This window comes from Pseudopodoces humilis, chromosome 1 (assembly GCF_049639895.1).
Source record: "Pseudopodoces humilis isolate 2021_Gansu_Grassland_sample_001 chromosome 1, ASM4963989v1, whole genome shotgun sequence".
In the NCBI taxonomy this organism is placed as follows: Eukaryota; Metazoa; Chordata; class Aves; order Passeriformes; family Paridae; genus Pseudopodoces; species Pseudopodoces humilis.
In genome coordinates, this window is record NC_142200.1 from 113,731,213 (window position 1) to 113,754,052 (window position 22,840).

At 41.1% G+C, this 22,840-nt stretch overlaps 1 protein-coding gene across 7 annotated transcripts in view; it reads left to right on the forward strand.

Moving 5' to 3' along the window:
* The first annotated feature begins 993 nt into the window (after nucleotides 1-993).
* The window catches only part of THRB (thyroid hormone receptor beta), a 157,094-nt gene continuing 135,247 nt past the window's right edge, over nucleotides 994-22,840 (forward strand). Inside the window, exon 1 of one of the 7 annotated variants that reach the window (XM_088054237.1) lies at nucleotides 994-1,068. The gene's annotated coding sequence lies outside the window, so the exon portion shown is untranslated. Of the gene's footprint in view, nucleotides 1,069-1,180; nucleotides 1,283-1,953; nucleotides 1,974-22,840 lie in introns of those variants that run through there. The other 6 variants (XM_014248395.2, XM_088054264.1, XM_014248394.2 and 3 more) reach the window with 6 other exon arrangements.

Genomic DNA, 22,840 nt, shown 5'->3' on the forward strand with positions numbered 1-22,840 from the left:
ATGAATTAGAGATGGGTGGTGGGGATGTACTGTCATCTTTTTCTGAGAACATTCTTCTCAGCATGACTGAAGGCCAGGAAACATACAGGCTCCCAGACCTGCTTGCCTTGCTGAGAGCAAGGAGCAGCATTTGTGCTGGGCTGAGGTGGGGTGATCATGTTTCTGAGACCCAATTTACCCCGGTTTAGTAGTCCAGAGGCCCATCAGTCTTCATTTTCCTGTCAGAGCCGGTGTGCTGGTTACAGCCACCTCATTCCTGCTGACTCCTGCATGGATCAGCTGTCAGCAGGGCTCCCCAAGCTCAGAGATGTGTGGGCAAGGGGAGAGCCCTCACAGGGCATCCCTGAAGAGAGGAGACTGCCAGCCACGAGCAGCCACCGAGGCTGCCCGCACCCTTGGGACAGAGGCCTCGCAGCAGGGTGTGCCTGTCAAAGCCCATGGGAAAAGCACGCGAGTCAACAGCGGGACAATCCAGCCGGATGCAGGACGTGCCATCAACAAGCCCTTTAACTTTGTGTTTGCACAGAGCCGCGGCTGCCCTGGCTGCCGACTCCAGAGGCTGAGGCGCGGCACAGTTGTTAGCGGGTGCCGCTGCCCTCGGCCTCAGACCACGGGGAATCCTCCTCCTTTGCCGTGCCCGTGTCCCTCCGACAGGACCCGCGGCCACGGCATTTTAATATCCTAGGCGGAAAGCGCCGCGGTCGCGGCTCAGCGGCTGTCCCGCCGCCCGCAGCCGCTCGCCGCGCCCGCACCTCTCCTCCCGAGCCCCCGGGGCGAAGCGGTGGCTGCCGGCGCCCCGGGGCCCGCCCTGCCGGGCACCGCCTGCGGGGCCGCAGCGCGGCTGGGGGGATCCCGGCCCCAGCGGCGCCACAAGTGGCCGCCGGGGGTGGTTTTGGCCCCGGCTCCGCCGCCGTTTCCCTCCGCCCCGCGCCCGCCTCCCGGGGACCCTCTCCGCGGCGCGGAGGGGCCGCGGGGCGCGTTGCGTAACGCGGCGCCGGGCTCCGCTCCGCCGCGCGTCGCTCGGGGAGGCGCGGCGAGGCGAGGCGGGTCGGGTGGCCGCGGCCGGAGGTGAGCGGTGGCGGCGGGGCGGGCGGGGCCGGGCCGGGGGGGCGCAGCGCGGCGCGGCGTGTGCGCGGCCCCGCGGGAGGCGGCGGCGCAGGCGGGGGGGAATCCAGGTCACGTCCGCAGCCAGACGGCGGCTGGCGGGAGGGACACGGCGAGAGGCACCGCACCGCACCGCGCCCGGGCGGGCGGCGAGCGGCGCGGGGCAGGCGCTCCGCCGGTAAGTCCCCCGAGCCAGCCGGGCTGCCGCTCGGCGGGCAGCGCGCCCGACCGCGGGCGTGGGCGAGCAGGGGGTGCCGGCTCCGCAGGTTGGCGTCCCGGAGCGCCCCCGGGGAGCTGCGGGGCGAGCGCGGGGGAGCCGAGCCGCGCTCCGCGGCCGCTCACTATATTTAGCCGTCAGCGGCGGGGAGAGAGAGCGGCGGCAGCGGCGCGCAAACGCTGTCGGGGACAGAGCTCCGCCGGCCCGTCGGGGCGCCGCCCGCCCGCAGCAGCACCCGGGGGCGGCGGGGGGCGAGCGGCGGCGCGGCCCGGCGGGGAGGGCAGGGACGGAGCCGCGGCAGCGCCGGTATTCATCACCGCGGGGGGCGGCGGGGCCGGGCGGGGGGAGCGGCGGCTGCCGGCGCTTCCTGATTTATTTATGTTTGCAGCATAGGTGGTATTTCCCCGTTAAGAGTTTATCCGTTGAAGTTTTCTATTTGACTTTCTAAAGCGGCGGCGACAACAGCAACAAAACAGAAATTCGCGAAGTTAAAGAGCCAAATGTGTTAATTGTTAACTAAATATAGACGAGGAAGGCTTGGAAGCAGTAGTGGGTGGATTGATCAGGCAGCGCGCGAGTAAAAAGGAAAAGGCAGAATTATCAGCCCCACGAAGCCAGGTGCCGGTAGGAAGGAAGGATCGCACCTGTTCTGGTGAGTGGTAGGAGCCCCACATCCCCGTGGTCCCCCGAAACCTCGTTTTCCCCCGTGTGATCCGGATGGAGGAAGGCGAAACACAGGTTAAAAATGCTGTAATAAATATCAGGTCTGACCAGGAAGGCAAACGGGACATTTTTTTTTTTCTACAGTATAAGCCGTGTTCGCTTTAGTATTTTAACTTAACACAAAATTCGTGCATTTGAACTGAGCCATCTGCTAGTTATAGTAACATATTTAGGGTTTATTTGCAAAACTTAGTCTGTCATAAATATATGTTTGCATAATTGATAGACTGGATATTTTTATAAAAAATGGCTTGTTTTCCTTTTATAGTTCAGTACTAGTGTGTTGAAACAATTTTCTAGATTTTCTGGTTCCTGTTTTCCCTTCTGAATAAACATTTGAGAAGAAAAACCAAAACAACAGAGCTAAGAGTTTGCTCTTTAATAAGAAATTTCTGTAATAACAAGGTAATTTCCAGGAGACTTTACCATAATCAATGCAGTTGCATTGGTTAGTTGCATTCTCTCACAGAGAGTCTTGAGTTCTCTCCCTTACTTTGAACTCTGAATAAAACAGCTATATGAATGTATGGGCATTTTTAAAGAGAAGAAGCTGGAGTAAATCACTGGAAAGTATAGCCCTTCACTTTCTCATATAACAGCTGTTTAAGGCACAATAGCAACAAAAGTTACATGAAACTGTGTATGCCTACTTCCTTCCTGACAAGGCTTTTTTTTCTTTTCCACTAACTGGCATGAAATCACCCTTCATATTAGTCCCAGGACCCTTAAATTAGTCTCAGCCTTCTTCCAGTTTATTTGAATTGGTGACCTTTGGATGAGCTGGTGTGTTCCATTGTTACTTGCTAATGATGGAATAATCTAGTCCTGACGTACCAGTTGTGAAACCAAGGGCACTGCTGCTGGATGGAAATTCAAATGTGTTATGGCTCCATGTTGGAAAAGGCAGGATTTAACTGTGGTTTTTATCTGCTTTTAACTCTGTGGAGTCTGATTTCCAGAACTGAAAGGGCTCAAACCAAAGTCTATTAGAGTTGACGTAAATTCTGCCATTGATTTTTACTGGTTTTGGATAAACTCTTGTATGAACTGGTGTTGAGCATATCATGGCTACTCCAAATTGTTCAGTCCTTTTGAAATTCTTTGCATATCCAAGTCATTATGTAAAGTCAATTTTTTTGTGTGCTGTCTCTTTCTTAGAATCTTCTTTTGCTTAATAGAAGGTGGTGGTGTTTTTATACTCTCCTATATGCTACGGCATTAATTTTATTATCTGATCATTTCCTGTTATGTGAGGATGACATATGTGAGGTGATTTTGGAAAAAGCGAAAGTGCTTTTGTTGAAGACAGGTTTTTACATTGAAGACAGGTTTCTTCAGGTATTTTTCAAAGAGCTTGCAGTAGTAGTGGGACATCTGAAGTCGTAAGACATGCTTTCTCTGATGTCCATGTTGTACTTCCCTTGTCCAGTATATGGTTGTTTGCTGCCTTTTGTTTTTGGTTTGGTTTTTTTTTTTCCTTTCGGATATGAAGGGGAGAAAGTTGTTAGTGGTAACAGATACTGGTGTTCTGTGAAGAACCTTGCAGAATAACACATACCTGTGGTAGGCATATATCCTCTCCTGGCTTCCCTGTTGTTGGTGGTGAGCAGGATTTTTCCTCTTGGCTATATGTAAAAACCCAGCCAAGAGAAAGTAGGGAGGAGAAGGACTGCTAAACTTAAATCATGGAAGTTTGTCAGAGCTTATTGTCTAGTGTAGCCTGTCTTGAAATTTGATTCCATTTGGAAGGGAGTCAAGGGACAAAACCTCAAAAATATCCACCTGATTTGAGGGAGGACGTCCTCCAGCAAGAATCTCATTTGCCACCGGAAGGGTGAGACCAGGAATTTTGGCTCCTTGGAAGAGGAAACTCTGGAGCTCATTATCTCTCCACCATCAAATTCTGGTTTACTGATTTGGAGTTTGCGTGTTACTGAAAGTTGAAGAAGGCAAAAGAGGCATGCATGTGAAAGAAGCTCAGATAAATAGGCTGAGATGAGGGAAGGCAGGAGAAGCACAATTACTGTGAGCCCTCATGCCTTGGGTTTCCTTCTAGGACTTGGAAAGTGCTAATTTTCTCAGCCAAACTAATTTGCTCTTAAATGAGAGACAGCTGTCATGGCAGAAAGCATGGAGCATCTTTTCTCCATCTTGTCCTTTTTACTGTGGCATTTCCAAAACATGAGAATCTGGCCTCTGGAGGAAAGGTGGAGATACTGCTGGGGCACTCTCCACCTAACTGCAGGGACTGAGGCACCACATCCATGCCTTGGCTTTGTAGAGATTATGGCCAGGATCTAAATATGTGAATTCTCTGTCGGAAAGGGTCAGAGGATCAATCAGGAAGGTTTTTCCTAATATTTCCACAGTTTGTCTTTTCTCCCTTCTTTCCAGATATCAGAAATGGCTATGTATGTAGTCCTAGATTCTCTCCTGCATGGCCCCCTTTAAGTAAATAAATAAAAGCTGTTCGGTAGCTCTTCAGGTGTATGACAGCAGAATTCTGCCAAGTCACCAAGGCACTTTCCTTCTGTCTGCTTAAGTGAAGGAATGCCTGTGGGTGGGTGAGGAAGTCTTAGTCCAGGGAACTCCTTGGCTTAATTTATCCCATAAAAAAGGTTAGTGGAATAATTCACATGGCCACTAGTGTGGCAGCAGTGCTGCTGACATTTTTTAAATGTTTCAGTAATGGTGCAGTGGAGAAATAATCTCACTTCTTAGGGATGAGCTAGGATTTTATATATTGTACAGGGATAACTAAACAAACAATGCATGTGTTATGAGAACCTTTGTCTTTAAAATCAAGGGCAGACTATAAATTCCTGTGTGAAGATTAAAGAATTGTATTCCTTTAATTCTGTGTTATTCCATCAGCTGTATGTGGTCCAAGAGGACATTTTGAATAAAGTAATTGAGTCTTGCATAAGTTGTTTCTCTCATTTAATTCACAACACGTGAATGAGATTGTTTCCATTATTCATCACAGCTACTTAATTTAAATATGGTCATGGTAGGGGGACAATGCAAGTAAAGAGACTGGTTGGAAAAGTTGTTTCTGCTGTTAACCTTTTCAGTGTATGGTCACAATGCCAAAGTGCATGTAAGCCTGCAACTAGTGAGGAGTAAATTGAAAGCAATAATATGGTGTTTTTTTTAAATACAAAAGTTAACTTGAATATTCCATTTTAAATGCTTTTGGTCATAAAAAAATCTCATTTTATTCTAACCCATTTTAGCTTATTAGAAATTAAATATCCTGTGAAACTAGTGAACTAGTGAAAGAATAAAGGATTAAACCACAGTTTAAAAAATACTTTATATCCTGAAGTGTCTTTAATATAGAGAAGCTGTAATAATTTTTACCGATGAACTAAAAGGGCAAATACTCTTATGTTATAATTAGATTATACGCATGAAAGCAGTGTGATCATTCTAGACTACAGAACTGTTCTGTGTCCTCTGGTGAACCTAACCCAATAAATTAGGGTTCTGTTTTTCCATTGGAACAAATAAAAGGACTGATTGTCAAGCTGCCTAACAGTAAGGTAGAAAACAGAGCAAGAGGATCAATGTCTCATCAATTTAGAGTCAAACCAAATGTAAGTCTTTCTTCTACTGGGTGGAGTGAAGTTGGTACATGTAGAACCAAATCACTTGGATATTTGCATACACAATGATGATTTATTTTGGGTGGAAGTTCATTCTGCTCACCTGCTAATTTTTTTGCCTATTTTGATGCTGATGTTTGAGTATCTTCTTGAATACTTTATGGGAGTTGATTGGCATGAACTGCATGCCACAGGTACAGCACTAGTGCTGCTTGACAGTAAGATGTGCTTTGCAACAGCTGTGGTGTAGGAAAATAAAGGAGCTCTTCGAAGAAAATTAGAAATATCTGTCAACTACATAAGTAGTTGGATCCTTGAACAATTGCTCACTAACTGATATCTTAGTGAAATGCATATGGATGAACCATTTTCAAAACATTCACAAGAAAAATATATTTCTGTGGGTAAGAAGAGCTGTTTTCATCAGCATTGCAAGTTGGCTTCCTTGAGTCATGTGTCACATTTGCTGTCATTATCTACATCTATACAAGGTTCTTGAACTGTGGGCCTTTTCCTTTCTTATGTTTTCATTTGTAGACCTTCACATCTTTCTTCCACTGACTTGGTCTTGCGCCTTGGCCCCTGTTAGTGTCCTATTATCTCCACACCTCCCACTCATGACTTAACATTTTTTTTCTTGATTCTGCTATGCCAGTTCCTTGCCATGTGCTCCAGCCCAGCTGTACTTTGGCAGGTATGGAGTGCTGCTGCTTGGTTTCCTACCACTGGAAAGAATGAGCACTAATAAATTGAAGCTATTTCTTCTTTAGCATTGTTTTTTCCTCTGACCTTTAGCACAAAATCATTCCTGGTCCATTTGCCTAGCTTCTTGCAACTTTTGACAGGTAGGTTTGCTTTCATATGACTTTATACTGTTTTCTAGCTTTATATTAAAATAGTTTTATTCCCATGATTTATTAACTTGTCCCTGGCTCTGTTTTAATATTTCATACGTCTTTTTTTAAAATGTGGCATGTTTGTATGCAAAATGCTTCAATGTATAATTATGACCTGTAGCATTTATCTATAAGGCTTAAAATAACTGTGTTCCTCCCTTCAGGAAATTGAAGGGTTTATCTTGAGTCTTCTTTTTTAAGTTAGGTGTCTTTCCATACTGCTTTTTTTCTCTTTCAAAAAAGATAAGGTGAAATGCATTATCCAGTTAGATAAACAGGAAAAGAATCTGTACAGAGTTGTAGCCATGTGATTCCAGAATATACATGACCACGCACATATGCACTAAAAGAATATTCCCCTGCAAAGTATTTGTGACAAATTTAATTTTTAAAGCAAAATAATTGCTTCAATTAGATATTACAGTATAATTTTATTTCTAAAAATACAGAGAAAATTGTGTCTGGAACACAGAGTAAGTACTTCCTATGTGGTGCTGAACTGCATATATTTTGTGTTGTGCCTGATTCACTGATGTGACTTCCTGAAGTGATTTAGTTTATTGAAATTCTCTATGTGACCAGAATAAAACAGCTTGGGCCAGAGAACTTGGATCAACAATTTTACTGCAGAAGTTGCTGACTATTAAGGTTAAAGAAAGGAGAAGAAATACCAGAATTAGGGTTTTATATGCAGCCTTAATTCAGGTGTCTTTGATTATATGTAGGTAAACTGAGGTTTAGAGTGCATGGATGGGATTGCTTCACTTTTCAGGGTGTTTAGCCCTATGTAATAATTGTCATCCTTGAAAACTGTACCTTCTCTTAACTTTTTTTGAAACCAGGAAGCTTGGGATCAGATCACAGGGAATGCAGTTGGTTATGTAGAATATTGTGAGCATGTGGTCCTTGCCTGTGCGTTATACATGTGTAACAGTAATTTTTCACTGGCTGTGAATTTTGAGCTCAAAATCACATCTGCCGCCATGAAGGTATCTAACCTGTTTACCCAACATTGTATTTAATTGTTGCAAACTGTTTAGCTCTCTTTATTTCTCCTGCTTGTCCTGTTTCCCCTGCCCCCACTCCCATGCCTCAGACACCTCACACTTTTCTCCTTTGCCAGAAATGGGAGAGGGATGCTAGAGACATTTCATTTTTCTGAAGTCTTATGCATGGAGATAGCATCCTTGACCTTCTTTCCCCTTGGAACGTCCTGTCAGTTGCTTCAGTTCTGAATCTAGCTGATGTTGAAGGCAGCTGCCATGCACTTGGTTCTTTTTTACAGGGTCGTCTTGCCATCAGAAGGGATGAAATAATGACAGGAGCCCCACTTGCTATTGTGTTGCCCAGAACTGTGCTTTTGCCTTCTTGACTTTTTGCATTTCTGAGTATTGAGTTCTTTGGGGGTTTTTTGTCCCCAGTCCCACTGCCATTTGGTATCTCCCTCCCTGCACCCCTACCTGGCAGTTCTGCTGGCTGTGTATGTGAGCACTGATACGTGCTGTGAGACTTGGACAGAAATAGTGATAGCCTCTGTAGCCTCCAAAATGCACGAAGCCTCCTTTCTTGCAGAGTAGGTTGTTGCACAAGATACCATCTTGATGGCAGCTGTTTTCATTTGCATTGAACTCTGGGAGAACCCAGAGACTGCTCTCATAGTCAGGCCTCCTAGGAAGCCTGTTTGCTTTCATCCTGTGCCCAGGGAAGATGAATCTCACCCGCTGCCACTCTCACGGTAGGATGCAGGGAATGTGCTTGCAGCCATTCTGGCCATGACTTTCCAGTGGGTGGATGGTGGGAGTGTGTTTTGCAAGGCAGAAGGATCTTCTACTGTTATCTCTTCAAGAAACCTCATATCAAAGCACTCTTTTAGTTTTGGGAAGGGCTTTCCTTGCTTGGAGGTTAGGCATGAGTGGGAATAGCATGACCTGGGGAAAGTGCTGGGTTCTATAATTCCCGATGGAGGAAGGGCTCTGGTCATGCTGTCTCTATAGAGCAGTTCCCTGAGCTAGCCATCCTCATCTCTCCATCCTACTTGCAGTGACATGGACAAGTCTCCTTGCTTTTGCTCTGCAGTGGCTTCTATTCGGTGCCACTTTCCTTGCATGGAACCATGTATATGGAAAACCATATGTATATAGAGTGTGCTTCCTTCTGTTTTCAGATGTCTTCATGTCTTCTGAAATACCTGATAGCTTGTAAATTCGAGGATCTGGATGAAATGTGTTTTTTTTCAAGTACTACAAGAAATGTTTGTGAAGCACAAATAAACTTAGGCAAGACCCTCTCCCCCATTTTCCCTTTTTGAATAGATTTTTATTTTAACAGGTACAGCAGGATTCATCCTTTTAATTTCTTCATTTTATGCCAAGTTTTGGGTTCTCTTCCAAGGAATAGAATTCAAGTAGTTGAAAGAAAAAGAATTTAAAGTTTTGCATACAGAAAAAAGCCCAACCTCAAACATTTCCTTTGCTACTTCTGCAGAAATAGCAGGACTCGTGGTACTGGTTGCCCAGAGACATTGTGACATCTCTGTCCTTGGAGATACTAAAAGAACACATGGACATGGTCAAGGGCAACCTGCTCCAGGTGAACCTGCTTGATTGAACAGGGTGGTGTACTGGACAGTCTGCAGAGGTCCTCTCCATCCTCAGGCATTCCTTGACCGAAACTTTCTGAAAAGGTTTTCAAAGAGAATTGCAGTTCACTTTGATAGAGCTGAGCGAAATACAAAATAATTTAAGGTAGATTCATTCAATGGAAAGTGTAGAGCACGCTTTCAAAGTAAGCTGGTCTGCCAGGCTTTCCCATAATACATTCAGGAGAGTAAAAAAAAATGATGAATTTATACCAAATTAACAGAACAAATTATATTGCTTCTCTCTACACAAACAACTGAAGCGTCTCTGTAACTTTAAAAGGTGCTCTAAACACCATTTCCATGCACAGATCAGAGCTATGAGCTTGCTTAAAACTTAGAAATCTGAGAATTCATGCTCTCACCTTTGCACATAAGAGGCAAATTCTCAGGATCATTGCCTTTGATCCCATAGAAAGAATCATAGGCTTAAAAAGGAGCCAGGACTTGCCTGCTGTTTAGTAGTAATTTTCTGATTATACTTTGCTCATAGGAATGTAAATGTAAAGGACCAAATTTACATAAGCAGACTACTCTGTGAACCTTTGCCCTTCCTTCTCCCTAGACCTTTTCTGTCCAGTTTGGCTCCCTGTGCTTTTTCAGAAGTCTCTTTCTAGGGTTACTTGTCTCTCTAGTAAGAAAACCAAATTCTGAAAGCAAGTGGCAGAATTGCAGCCACAAAACCTGAACTCAAGCATTCTTCCCTCTCCCATTACTGCTACACCTACTCATGAGGCAGCCCTGTGGGGACCAGTGTGGACACTGGCTGGCAGCCAGGTGTGTACCAGACATCTCTTTACCTTTGCTCATAGATAGAGCTCCTCCACAAATGGCAGCTAAGAAATTCATGCCTATAATATAAGTTCACATCAGTTTGACCTGTGTTTTACAACAACACTGCAGGCTGCCTTTTTTCTGAAAAAAATTAATTTCTCAATATTTTTAATGTACTTTATTTTCTTAGTCTAGGACTAGCAGGAAAGCTTATCAGCAATTTATGATCAAGATAGAAGGAAAAGGGAATTGGATTGCTGGCAGGATATTGCTTGCTGGCTGCGCAAACATAGTGCGCAATAAGACAAAAAGCTCGGACTCCTCTTTGTGAAGTTCAACTCCAAGCCAAATTAACTTGACCTCAGCCTCTTCAAAATGTGTCTATCTATAAATATAGCTGTAGTCCGTTTTGATGAGCACAAGTCTGCTGCTGAATTAATTATTTGATGGTGCAAGGAAGATATGTAAAGGGAGACCTTTACCACTGAAGCACAGATCTACAAGATCAAATCTATGGTCTGATTTTCTTCTCTAATGTTTTCTTGCTAAGTGTTTCCTTATACATCATGCCTAATCTTGTCAACATTTCTTTAGGTCTTGCTCCTTTAAATAGCTCTGGATGAGTGGAACATCCTGTACTTTTTCAAAGACCTCCTGGAGAGAGTGAAAGCCATTTGTGTGAACATGGGCAGCTGAAAGAAGCAAAGGCATTGTGAGCCCTACACAGTCTGTGTTTGGGACATGAGAGTAGTTTCTTTGGAAGGTAATCTAATCTAAAAGAGCTTGAAACAATTTGCAAATTAGGATTGTGGAAACCTCAATATCAGTTTGTTTTTTTTTTCTTCTTTAAGAGAAGAAATATTTAAACCCAGAAAGAGCATTAGGCAGGAAGAATTTGAGAGATTCAACCTGGCAGATGTTGCAAGGCATGTGATAGGATAGGACTGAGCTTTACCTATTGCTGTGTGAAGATCTGCAATCTCTGTTAGGAGCTCCAGATTTCACAACACTTGGGCGATGGTGTAACAGGAAGAAGGGTGTGGGCAAAACTACAGAGCTACATATGAGTAATTCAAGACCTCACCTGTTTTCCCATATGGAGAGCAGGACAAAGTGGGGAAAGCAGATGGACAGATCAGAAGTTAGAGTTTAATCGCTTAACTTTTGCTGAGCTTAACTGTATTGAGGATAATCTTCAGGGATTTGTGTTTGTCGCATGCTTTTTGCATTTTTTTGGTCGATGCATTTTGAGTCAGAAAAAATGATGTCTGGTGTCATACCTTTTATATTCTGTCTCAGCATAGTAATCTGAGCTACTAAGTTACAGCCAGCAGATGCCAGCAGTCTTTGTGGTACTATAGTTTACTTGGACGTGTTTTCTGCAATGATGTTCATAGTGGTGAACAAGCTACCTTTTTAATAATATCAAAGAGGTGGGATTACTGCCTTATTTCTGTGTGAAAAAGTCTCAGTGAGTATTACAGGCAGATTATGACCTTGAGTAGTTTCCCAGAAGTGATATGTCAGGAAAAAAAAAAAAAAGCCATGATCCCAACAATGATTTTTGAAATTTGGTCAACATTACATATGTTCAATAAATGCATGTCTTCCTGCAATGTTTGAAGTCGGGGTCAGGACTCCAAAATGAAACTTAATGGGATTGTCTTCAGTGGCTATTATGGCTGGAGAATTGAGAAAAGCGAAAATAAAGGTAGGTGATACAAGCTTGCTGTTTTCCAAAGCTCAACAGTTTTGTGAGCAAAATGATCTGCTTACAGGGTGTTTTTAAGATGGAAGTAATTTTATCTACAGTGCTAAATTTAGAATCAGTTTACCCAGCCATCTGCATCTGTGTATATGGCAAGTCTAATATGTTGATTTAGGGATTAAATTTATACTATGCTTTTATGTATTTTTCTTCAGACCCTTACCTTAGGTTTTGTTTTTGTTTTTTTTTCCTGTCATAATGTGGAATCTCATTGTTGAATATTGTTGCATTTCTTATTTACTGATATCTTCACTCAAAACTTGGTGGAAGTTTGTGAAAACTCAAGGCTTCTTATACTCCTATATGTCAGTTAGCTAGTGGTATTGATACTAAATGCAATTAATGCTCTTCCCTTTGTAATCCAAGCTAATGTCCTCTAATCAACATTATGTAATTCAACAAATAGAGCAAAACCTACTGAATTAAGATACCGTACTGTTCTGTTTTCTCTGGATGTGCAGCATAGCACGTATTTGTGTATCTTCTGAACATTTTGTAGATCAGTAGCTGAATTTCTGGGAGTAAATGCATTGTATTTTTGCGTTAATGTATTTCACTTTCTTTCAGCACTTATGTTCAAGTTATGTTTCTGCTGAATTACACATTGTTAATTAAGAATAATTTAATCTCTTTGGTTAACAGAAGAAATTGGGGCATTATTAGGGTGTTGGCCTTGCTGTTTCCATAACAGGTTAGCTGCTTTGATCTGGCTGTGTTGACAGTAAAATTGGGTCTTCTGCTTGGACGTGTAGAAGTATGTGTTTGGTTAGACCGTTATCAAACTGGAGGAAGTAACTACGATCGGTAAAGTGAAGACAAGCACAGTAATGATAAAAAAGAGAAAATTAGGCAATGCAGGGTCACACAGAACACTGTCACTTTGCTGATGTAATTTGTGACCATAGACAGAGGTCATGGCATCATGCTACAGCTATCCCAGCTCTTCTCAGTTTTCTGCTGTTTTCATGTAGCTCATACAAGCCCAGTCCCAGAACACCACATTCCCTTTTGGGTACTGCTCCTTACTTATTCTTTCTTTCCTAACCAGAAGAGATTAAATGGGAAAGAATTCGGGCAGGATTTGGAAAAATAATAGAGACTGGGAATTAAACTAGAAAAGACTGTGTGATGCAAAGTGTCTGCATACATCTGTTAGTGACCTTGTCTGTATTGACTGAAAGCATTGGTAGAAGGTTACTGTAGAATGTGAGAGTTTTTAAAATTTATCTAGGGGATTTACATACTGTACTTTGGTCCATGTGTGATGGTATTACACCTTGGAAGTGGTTGACAGGAATTAAGCTGTGTAAAGCACCAGCAGCTGTGTTTTATAGAACTATAAAACTTTAGTAAAATGAGGGGTAGGCAGCTACTGAAGTCCTATGTTGTATGATCATTTTTGGTATTAGTGACATGTCCTGGTTTTGAACACTAAATGCCTTTGACCTAATTTAACTCTAGTGTAACAACATTGAGAGTATGGGGCATTTACATCATGGAAAGGAGAAAGGAAAATACATTAAAGAATTTATTTATCTAAGTGTGATATTTTTCTTTAGTTAAACACGTGCAATAATATAAAACAAGATGCAGAAAAAATAGGATTCAGTGGTATTTGCCTAAAGTAAGCATATGCAATCTTGTAAGCGCTGTGTGACATTTTAGATTTTATTTAATTTTCCCTTTAAGCTTCAGACTGGAAGTTAAAGTGCCCTAAAGGAGTCTTTATTCTAGTTGAAGTGCTCTGATTGCACTGATCTTTTCTTCCTTTTCCTTTTCTTTTTGGTAGTATTTTGAGGTTTGTGGATTGTCAGGGGAAAAGTGCCATCTCTCTTATTGGGAACATTGGCAGTTAAAGCTACTTGGTGCCTTTTCGGTGATCTTAACAATCACCAGTCAGCCAGAAAAGGAGGATGACCTTGCAGAATTGCAGGTTTTATGCGACCCTAATTCAAAAGTGTGTCTGTAATTTATAAAACTTGCAGGGCAGGTTATGAGATCCATGCTGTGGGTGGCCATCTCATTGGCTGTCTGGTTCTTCTCAAAAAAAATACATATGGTGTTTAAAATATTACAACAGCTTTCGTGAAACTTCGATTTAAAATCACATAATCTCAGAAAATCCAACTAAGTATGTGAAGATTGTAGGTTGGTCAAAAAATTCAAGAGTTAGGAGAAGTACACAGGGAAGAAGGGGAAAAGCACCCCTGTCTCTATGTCAGAATTACCGCTTTTTGTTCCTCTAGTTGCTTGGTACCCCAGCTGGGCAGCACTCCCCAAAATGGGGTGGTCATACCTGGGTTTGAACAGGGGTGTCATGGCAGAGCAGTGTAAAGAAATCTAATGGGACTCTTTCATCCTCATGAAATTTTCAAATATATCCTGACATCCTTAATTTCAAAACGTTATATGTCAGGTAAAGAGCATTAGTCTTAATGTTTGGACAATGCCCATTTCAACTGGATCTCTTTCTAATACGGTGATGTTCACAAAGAAAGCAATTTTGGTGCTTGGTTTTTCCTATATTCATAACTGGTATTCCTATATTCATAATCTTTATTGCTCTTAATTTTTAAATTTTTAATTTTTTTAAAATATATTTTTAAGAATCCAGCTGATTACAGTATAGTTCTTATGAGGAAACATTTCAGAAGATTAAATGAGAAGTCACAGTTCCAGTAGAGTATGTTTATGGTCTTTAACTCCTGTTGTTACTCCAGAGCCACCACTCTTAGCTGCTGCAAAGTCAGAAGGATCACTAGATTTAATTTGTCTTCTAAAACTGCTGATGAGCTTCACAGGTGTCTGGGTGGCTCTGCAGAGTGGCTGGGAGCAAACTGTTTTCGGCAAAATCCTTACAGGCGAATAGTGGATGTAAGCCTATTTTCCATAATCTTCATTCTGTCATCATATTCCCTTGAGGAACTTCTAGAGCCTAGTGGTGGTTTTAGAAATGTAGAACGTAGCATTAGAAATAAGATGCATATGGAAATAGCAATAATGAAGGAGAGACTATTTCACCACTGTTGGTGATCATCTGGAAGTGAATTTCCTGATGTTAAATTCCCAAAGTGCTAGGAAGTAATTTGATAACACATAATAAAAATGAGCAGTTTGCATCTCTGTTATAATTATGGTGTTAAACTTGTGCTGCTTTCTTGCCTAAATTCCAATATGTTTGGTCTGAATTGTTTGTAAGGACAGAGTAGTAATCCATCAAGAATGACAAAATTGCCACGGTTTGTTTGTGTTTGTTGTCCAAATAAAAAAATCCCTTTTCTGTTTGTACCTGCATATATTTAAGACTGCATTTAGCTATTTGTATGTCACCCATTTGTAAATGGTGCTTTACAGTCGTATGAAAAGAGATACAGTCTTTTCAAGATCTTCCAACATATTTTTATGTGATTATGGCTATTTTCTATAGCTTTTCTGGTTTTTAACACTTAATTAGGACAAATGCACCTAAGTGATTCAATTTTCAGTGCTGTTTGGTTACCCATGTTAGAAATTATTCTTTAACTCTGTGTGTTTGCTTTTTGGAGGATATCATGACTCATTATTTACTCGTGGGTAATCATCTTTAGTAAACAGTGCATCTTGTGAGAGCTAATACAGAGCTCTGTGTGTATCAGTTAGAAAGAGACCCTTCGATTCAAAAGTTCCTGCCAGCTGTCACATCCTCAGCTAGTATCACCTCATAATATAGAGCTAGTCACAAAATACAGAAGTAATGTTTGTGTTTTGAGAAATAGGGAAGCTTGCAAATAAACCAGAACTCAGTAATATGTATGACTTCAGGGCTGCAGCAAAATATATTGGGGCATATAATACTACAGATTTGTGTTTTGTGTCTGGTCTCTTAGTGCTATGTTTAGTAAGTATTGTATACATTTCCAATTAATGGAAGCAAAAAAGCCAGCATAAAATAGAACAACTCAGTCTTGTCCTTTTTCCTGCTGTGGGTAGAAAATATACTTTGTATCTATTACCAGTTCCTTTCCTTAACATTATATCCTAGGTTTAGATTTTGAATCATTCCCTGGCTGACTAAGTGATGACTCTCTCGTTTTGTCTCCTATTTATAAAAGAAGTGAAAAGATTTAGCTCATGAATTTTTCATACAGACTACAGATGTACTGGTTGGGGCCAAACGCTGTCCTCAGTTACAAGTCAGTGTCGCCGGTGAGCTGTCAATGGCAGCGTTGTGAATGTATTTCAGCATAGTACTGAGATTTAAATGTTTTGTTTCTAGTGTGCATATGGGGGTAAGAATTAAGGAGATGGTAGATAAACTGATTATAAAAATAGATAGGAAATAGAGGTTCATTTTCCAGTCCAACATGCTGCTGCCAGTACTGAAGCAAGAGTAAAACCATTACTCACTGCCCTGCGGGTGCTGCACCCTGCAATGAATGAGTACCATATTTTAAAATATCTAGTAGCATTATGAAAAACTGAAGTCGAAGCAGAAGTTCAGACCTTAATTAGTGAAACTGCCTTTCCACCTTTGGTGCCGCCAGCCAGAAAAATCTGATTATATTTTAAACTTTCCCAAACGGACTTTGCCTTCTCCCTTCTTAGGAACTGCCTGTGAAGCCAAGAGCAAGGAAAGGAGTAGCACAGAAGGCAGCTTTACGTGCCTTCATTGCCTGGCTTCAGGTTGGTTATATCCCTCTGAAGTTTTACTGTATTCTTTCAACCTCCCTGTTTTTCTGTGCTTTGAAGTTAAAAACCAAGTTAACCTTTGACCAAGAATTTCAAAATCCCCTGGTAGAAAGCCCTTCCCTTTCTGCTGCCTAATAAATGAAAATCTCTCCTCTGCATGTAGGACTCAAAAAAAACCTCTGTAGAAAAGACATTAGGCTTTTTCAATTCTGAATTGCAGTTTTTCTGGATAATTCTCTTTAGGGGCAGGCACCTCTTCCAAGAGTTTGAAGCTCTTCCTTCCTTTTGGGCCTGGAGAATAGAATACTGAACAAAAATAATTAGAGGGAAAATGCTAGCAGGACTGTCATAATGTGAAAACCCTACCTGCAGCTGGTTTCTACCAGGTAAATGAAGATGGCTGTCAGCCTCACCAGCTTGGCACCTGGTATAAAAGAAGAACCAATGCAAAGAAAGCGAAATGGAAATATGCCCCTTCCATCTGGTTTTTGTGCTGCTGTAGTGAGGAAAAAATCCCTTTCTGTTGAGCTTAAGGTTGTTGTTTTCCCATTGCTTGTCTCATTCAGAATCTACTTTCTGAAAAGGGGAAGACCATGAGCCATTGCTGATTTCACAGCCCTCTCCAGCTAGTGGGCATAGGAAGTCTTGTTAGCCCCTGTACTAAATTTCAATAGAAAACATAGAGCATTGTCTGGTATAGGGTAGATGATATATTTAATATTTGAAATTCCAGTCACTGCTTCCTGCATGAGGAATCTGTTAGCAGTTTCATGGATTTCTGTCCTCCTGTAAGGCTTTTCCAAACTTTTTTTTCTGATCCTGTGTCTGGTTGGCTCACAGGGGTGCTCATGGGCTCTGCTCTGTCTATGGGAGGGTTTTGTGTCAGGGGAGAGCTGGGTATTGGTACTTCCTGGGCATGGCAGGTGCCATGCGGGAGCACATCCCCCTCTGTGCTCCCGGCAGAAGGCTTCACATGGAGCAGGCTTTCTGTCAGATGCACGGGGCAGATCAGTGGGATGGTTCAGCAGACCTGCAGTTCTGACTGAGAGGGAGATTTGCAGACTGCATCATGGTCTGTAGAGCTGGGTGAGTGGTCAGCACCTCTCTTGCACCCATAGGTGGTCCAACAAGCTCTGCAGTGTTTTCTGTGCATATATGCTGAGTGCTCCTGCTTCAGGTTGTGAGAGTCAGGGATTGCTGCTCATGATGCAGCTCTGAAAGCATCACAGTAGGATATTTTTAGTACCTTTTCAGGAGGTGATATGCACCTGGACTGGACATTCTTCTAATGGAGGCAGTGTTGTTATTGTGGGATACACAGGGAAGGCAGGTGGGACATGAACTCCTGAATTACTACCAGGATAATGCAAGATAAGTCTTTTAAGAGAAATCATAAATGTGTTTGCCACATATACACAATAAAGTGTCTCCTGTAAGACTTATTCTTCCATTGTTGCCTAATCAATTTGGTACGCTGTTTTTGAAGGTTTGATTTCTTTAATGCCTTGTGTCTCTTTCTGGTATTCAGATGTCTGGCTGGTGAGGCCTTTTGATGCTTATGTGTTGTATTTATAGCCCTTATGAACTTGTCTTGCAAAATCACTAGATTTTAATCACTCGCTTCTTTGAGAACTGAATCTTAAATATGCAGAGTCCTTGGCACTTAGACAGATTTATTTGTCTATCAAAATACAGTAAAGACAAGTCAGTCTATCAGAACTGGCTGTCTTGAAAGGGCTACTGATTAAGTTATCAGCTTTATCCAGGGGCAGCACAGAGGTGAGTAACAGTAGTTAGATGGACAGAAAGATTGGAAAATAATTATTAATTTAAGTATCTTGGAGTCATAAACTCCTGCTTTAGCAGAACAAGTCTGTCTTATCTGTTTTGCTCCTTCTGTGGGAAGTTCTGATCTCCCTAAGGCTGCTGCTGAGTGCCATTTTGAAAATCTTGTCAAGAATAATTGCTGTTGCGAAGGTAGACGTTCACACATTCTGGAAGATGCCTGGGATTTAAAAATGGTGATGTCTCTAACTACCCATTTCCTTGCTTTTTCTCTTCTTTTCTTGAAATTTTGAAAAAGAGGTGTTAGGGAATAGTGCTGGTAAAATGGATTGACTACCCTTGAGTTTTTTAATTCCATCTTTTCTTTGTTTCATCTTTTGATTTATTCTTTTCTTTGAATTTGCTGGGTTTTTCGTTACCTTTTGTATTATTTTCTGTAGAGAGTTAAAATTCTCAGAGAGGTTTTTAGATATAGAATATGTACCATGCTAACTGAACAAAGAACAGTTCCTGTTGAAGCCTGTCTGTGTGGCAGCATGAACGCAGAATGGAATAAAATAGGATATTAAGAAGGAATCTCAAAGATGTGATAAGTCCTCCCTTCTTTGCTACTAAAATACCTTTAAAATTGAGAGAAACCTGATAAGGCAGTGTGTTGAAGATAAGCAATATACTGTAAAAAAGCACAAGTTTAGCTTTCAGCTTACATAATAGTCAGGGGAAAATGTCACTCCAGATTATACTAGTTGCACTAACTGCCTGTCTATTAAAAGCAATTGAAGTTTTTTTCCTGCTGTGCTGGCATATAGAGCTGCTGTCTGCTGTGCCGTAGCATTCAACCAACACAATTTCAGCTAGGTTGGTTTTTTTTTTCCTCCTGAAACTCTATGTCTGTCAGTCACTTCGCAGAACTTGCTTGGAATTACAGATATAAAAGTTGTGTGACAAGGAAGCAGGCTGCTCTTTCATCAATCTCTGCTTTTCAGTGTCCTTTCTCAGGGCAAAGCAGAGTTTTAAGAGTTTTGGAATGTTAATTCTTCAAGTGTTATACAGGCAAACTGCTACTTATGCTAATTTTACTAGGTAAATTTTGGGGAATTTTGATCCTTAGCATTTATATTCAGTGGTAGAAATATGATATGTTTAGTTTAAAATTTTTGGGGCCCAGTGCTTAAAATGGGCTGATGTAGCATTACGTACCATGTCAAAAAAAGGAGACAAGTTTTTGTTATTGCTATTATGATTTTTCTTCTGAAACACAGGCAGAAGTTGTTTAATTTTTTTAAACAATCTGAAATATTTTTTCCTCCATCTAAGAAATAATAAAATAAGAATAAGAAATAAAATAAGAAATAAAATAATAAAATAATAATTAAAAATAAGAGGCTTATTTTTGTGCTTGTTCGTTTGTTTTTAACTGTCCAGTTAAAAACCTCGGCTGTTGTGTTTTATTTTGCTTTAGGAAGGAAACTAGTAAAAGTGGTCTTTCATTTTCTCCAGACTATGGTGCTACTCTGATAATAGTTAAGGAATTTATTTTTTGCTGGATTTTGATACTAGATACAGGATCTTAAATTTTCAAAAGTGACTCATGATTTGGCATAAGGCCATTTTAGAGTGCGTAACCTAAAACATCTGAAAGATGGTATTCAGTTCTTACTGGAAACAAGATTTCATTAAAGACATTTCAGTTGGTCAGAAAAGTGCCCAGGCATCCAAAATCACCGCTTGTCTCTGCAAACTGAGCTTACTAGATTTCCTTCCAGACTGTGTTTGAAAGCTTTAAATAGTTTGAAAAAGTTAGAAGACTAAAATCAAACAGATTTTTACATCTACCTGTAATTTTGCAATACAGTGTGATGATAGTATCATTTATGATAGAATGCTATTTATTATAAAACAATTGTGTTATTATTGCCTGTATTAATGTAAGGGAAAAGCAAACAGGCATATCTGATGGCTAGACAGCGTGTTAGGTTCTGCTATTTTGTATACTGCAGTATAGAGTCCTCTGTAATTTTCTCTTTACAGCCCTTAAAACACTGATTTTGTGGCTGTTTCAAGGAATCACAGAATCATAGAATGGTTTAGGTTGGAAGGGCGCTGCCATAGGCAGAGATGCCTTCCACTTGATCAGGTTGCTCAAAGGTTTATCCAGCCTTGCCTTGAATATGTCCGGGCTTGGGGCATCCAGAACTTCTCTGGAAAACCCGTTCCAGTGTCTCACCATCCTCATAGTAAGGAATTTCCTCCTAATATCTTATCTAAGCCTACTCTATTTCAAGCCATTTTTCATTATCCTGTCTCTGCATGTCCTTGTTAAAAGTCCCTCTCCAGCTCTCTTGTAGGCTCCCTTTAGGTGCTGGAAGGTGCTCCAAGGTCACCCCAGAGCCTTCTCCTCTTCAGACTGAACAACCTCAACTCTCTCAGCCTGTCTTCATCAGAGAGGTTCTCCAGCCCTCTTATTGCCTTCTTGGCCTCCTCTGGACTCACTCTTCAATGGGAGGTTGAAAAGCAGCCTGACACAAAAGAAAAAACTAAATCTTACGGAGCAAAATGTAAAACCTAGCAAAGGTTCTTAAAACAGCAGCACCAAAACCAAGTTTCATCAAATGACAATTTATATATTGATAGAGAAAAGTGGTATGCTGTGTTAATTTCTGCCAAGGAAACATTGTTCAGATTTTTGTCACCAGTAACTACCTGTGAGGATAATCTAAACCTGTACATTGTCCCCACAATACATCTATGAAGACAGTCCATAATGTCTAATAATTTTGGTGTGTTTCATTCCCAAACACTGGCCATTTCTCTTAAATGCTAAAACAATTGGGAAAGTAAGTTGAAGATTATAGGTGAAAAGATCTGATTTCAAATAGATGAGACTGTCACAGTCATATTTTATGTTTACAGCACCATTTTCAGCATGGCATAAAATGGAAATTAAAAAATTATTTAAGAGTTCATCACGGATGTGTCCTATGGGTCAGGTTTTCAGTTTGTTATTGTTCTGAGTGAAGAAAGCAGAGACCAAACAGAAGGAAGTCTAAAATAGTTCCATGAAACAAAGAGCTGCTCATCAAATAATCTGATAATAAGTGTCAGCATCCGGTGGAAGATGTGTTCGTAGTTAATAATTTTGATTCTTCATCGGTGAGGAAACCACAGAGTGTTCTGTCCAAGTTTTTAAGGATGCCATCCAAAATGTTGTCCAAGATTTTGATTAAAACAGAGTATGCCTTTTGCACAATGAGTTGTTGTGGCTGGATCTAATTAACAATGAACAATTGGAACCATGAGAGAACAAAATAAAATAATGATTCAGATAAATTATAGAGCTTTTCCATTACGTAGTCCATATGACTGATCCCAAATACGAAAATCACAGATTGTTGTTTGTTTTTTTTTTTTTCAGATTTCAGGGTCAAACACCAAAGTTGAAATATTATGTGTAGCAAAAGCTCTTTTGGTTTGTAAAATTCGAAATGTGGCTTTCTAATCCATTGTAGCTTAGCTGTTAAATTCACTTGCTTTGTCATAGAATCACAGAATATCCTGAGCTGGAATGGACTCACAAGGATTGTGGCCTCCAATTCCTTGCCCTGTACAGGACTGTCCCAGGAATCACACCATGTGCCTGAAACCATTGTCCAAACACTTCTTGAACCCCTTCCTTTTAAACAGGAAACTAAACAATTACAAAAACTTTTTCTGAATGAAATGGAAAAGAGAGAAAGTAGATTATTTTGTGCTTTAATATTGCCCATGGACATGGAATCATGCACCAGAGGGATCAGACTATGAACCTCTGTCCCCTGTTTTCCCTGTCTGTCTCCTCTGTAGCAGGCTTTGAGCACCTCCTATCACCACCAGCTCTATGCTGATGTGGAGGGATAGTAAAGGCGATGCTGCCCATTCCTTCCTCCAGTCAAATTGAGACCACTCAGCTCCCTTGAGCCTTGGGTTTGCTCCAAGTGCCTCCTACCACTTTATTCCTCCCTGTGCATTCCTGTTGCACTGCCTTCCTGCAGCCCTGACTGGTTCAGGGATCCATGCCAGAAGTCAAAGCACTGTAATTAGTATATTAAAAAGAAAAGGTTATACTTGGGAAACATATTGCTAGTGCAACTGGTGTCTTTTGCATGGATCTGGAATTCTCTTGTCCATGTAATTAATCATAGTGCCTGTCTCTATAGAAGCAATTAATAATGAAGTAGTGGATATTTTTTGGTCATACATTGCACTAGCAACTGTTCTAATGTGTTCAGGTGTAACCTTAAAAATCTAATGCAGAATTGCATGTTACTGATACCAATAATCAGTTATTTTAAAAAATCAAAACTAGGAAAATAAATCACTGATCTTAGAGAAGAGGTTTGGGAAAGTAATTCCAATTTTATTTGCTGGATTTTCTTGAATAACGGTCAGATTCTCCCATTTTAGTTTACCAATAAGCTGGTACGGTCAAAACAATCTCAGAATAAATTTATACAAGGTGTTTTGGCTTTGTGATTCCCAGTTCCATGTTTTACTGTGAGGAGATGTAGAAATCATTGTGACTTAACAAGAGTGGAAACTGGTGACCATTACTAAATAAAAAAAAAAAAATGTTCATCATATAGTAAAATAACTACTCAGCTACGTTCTGATCATGGAATA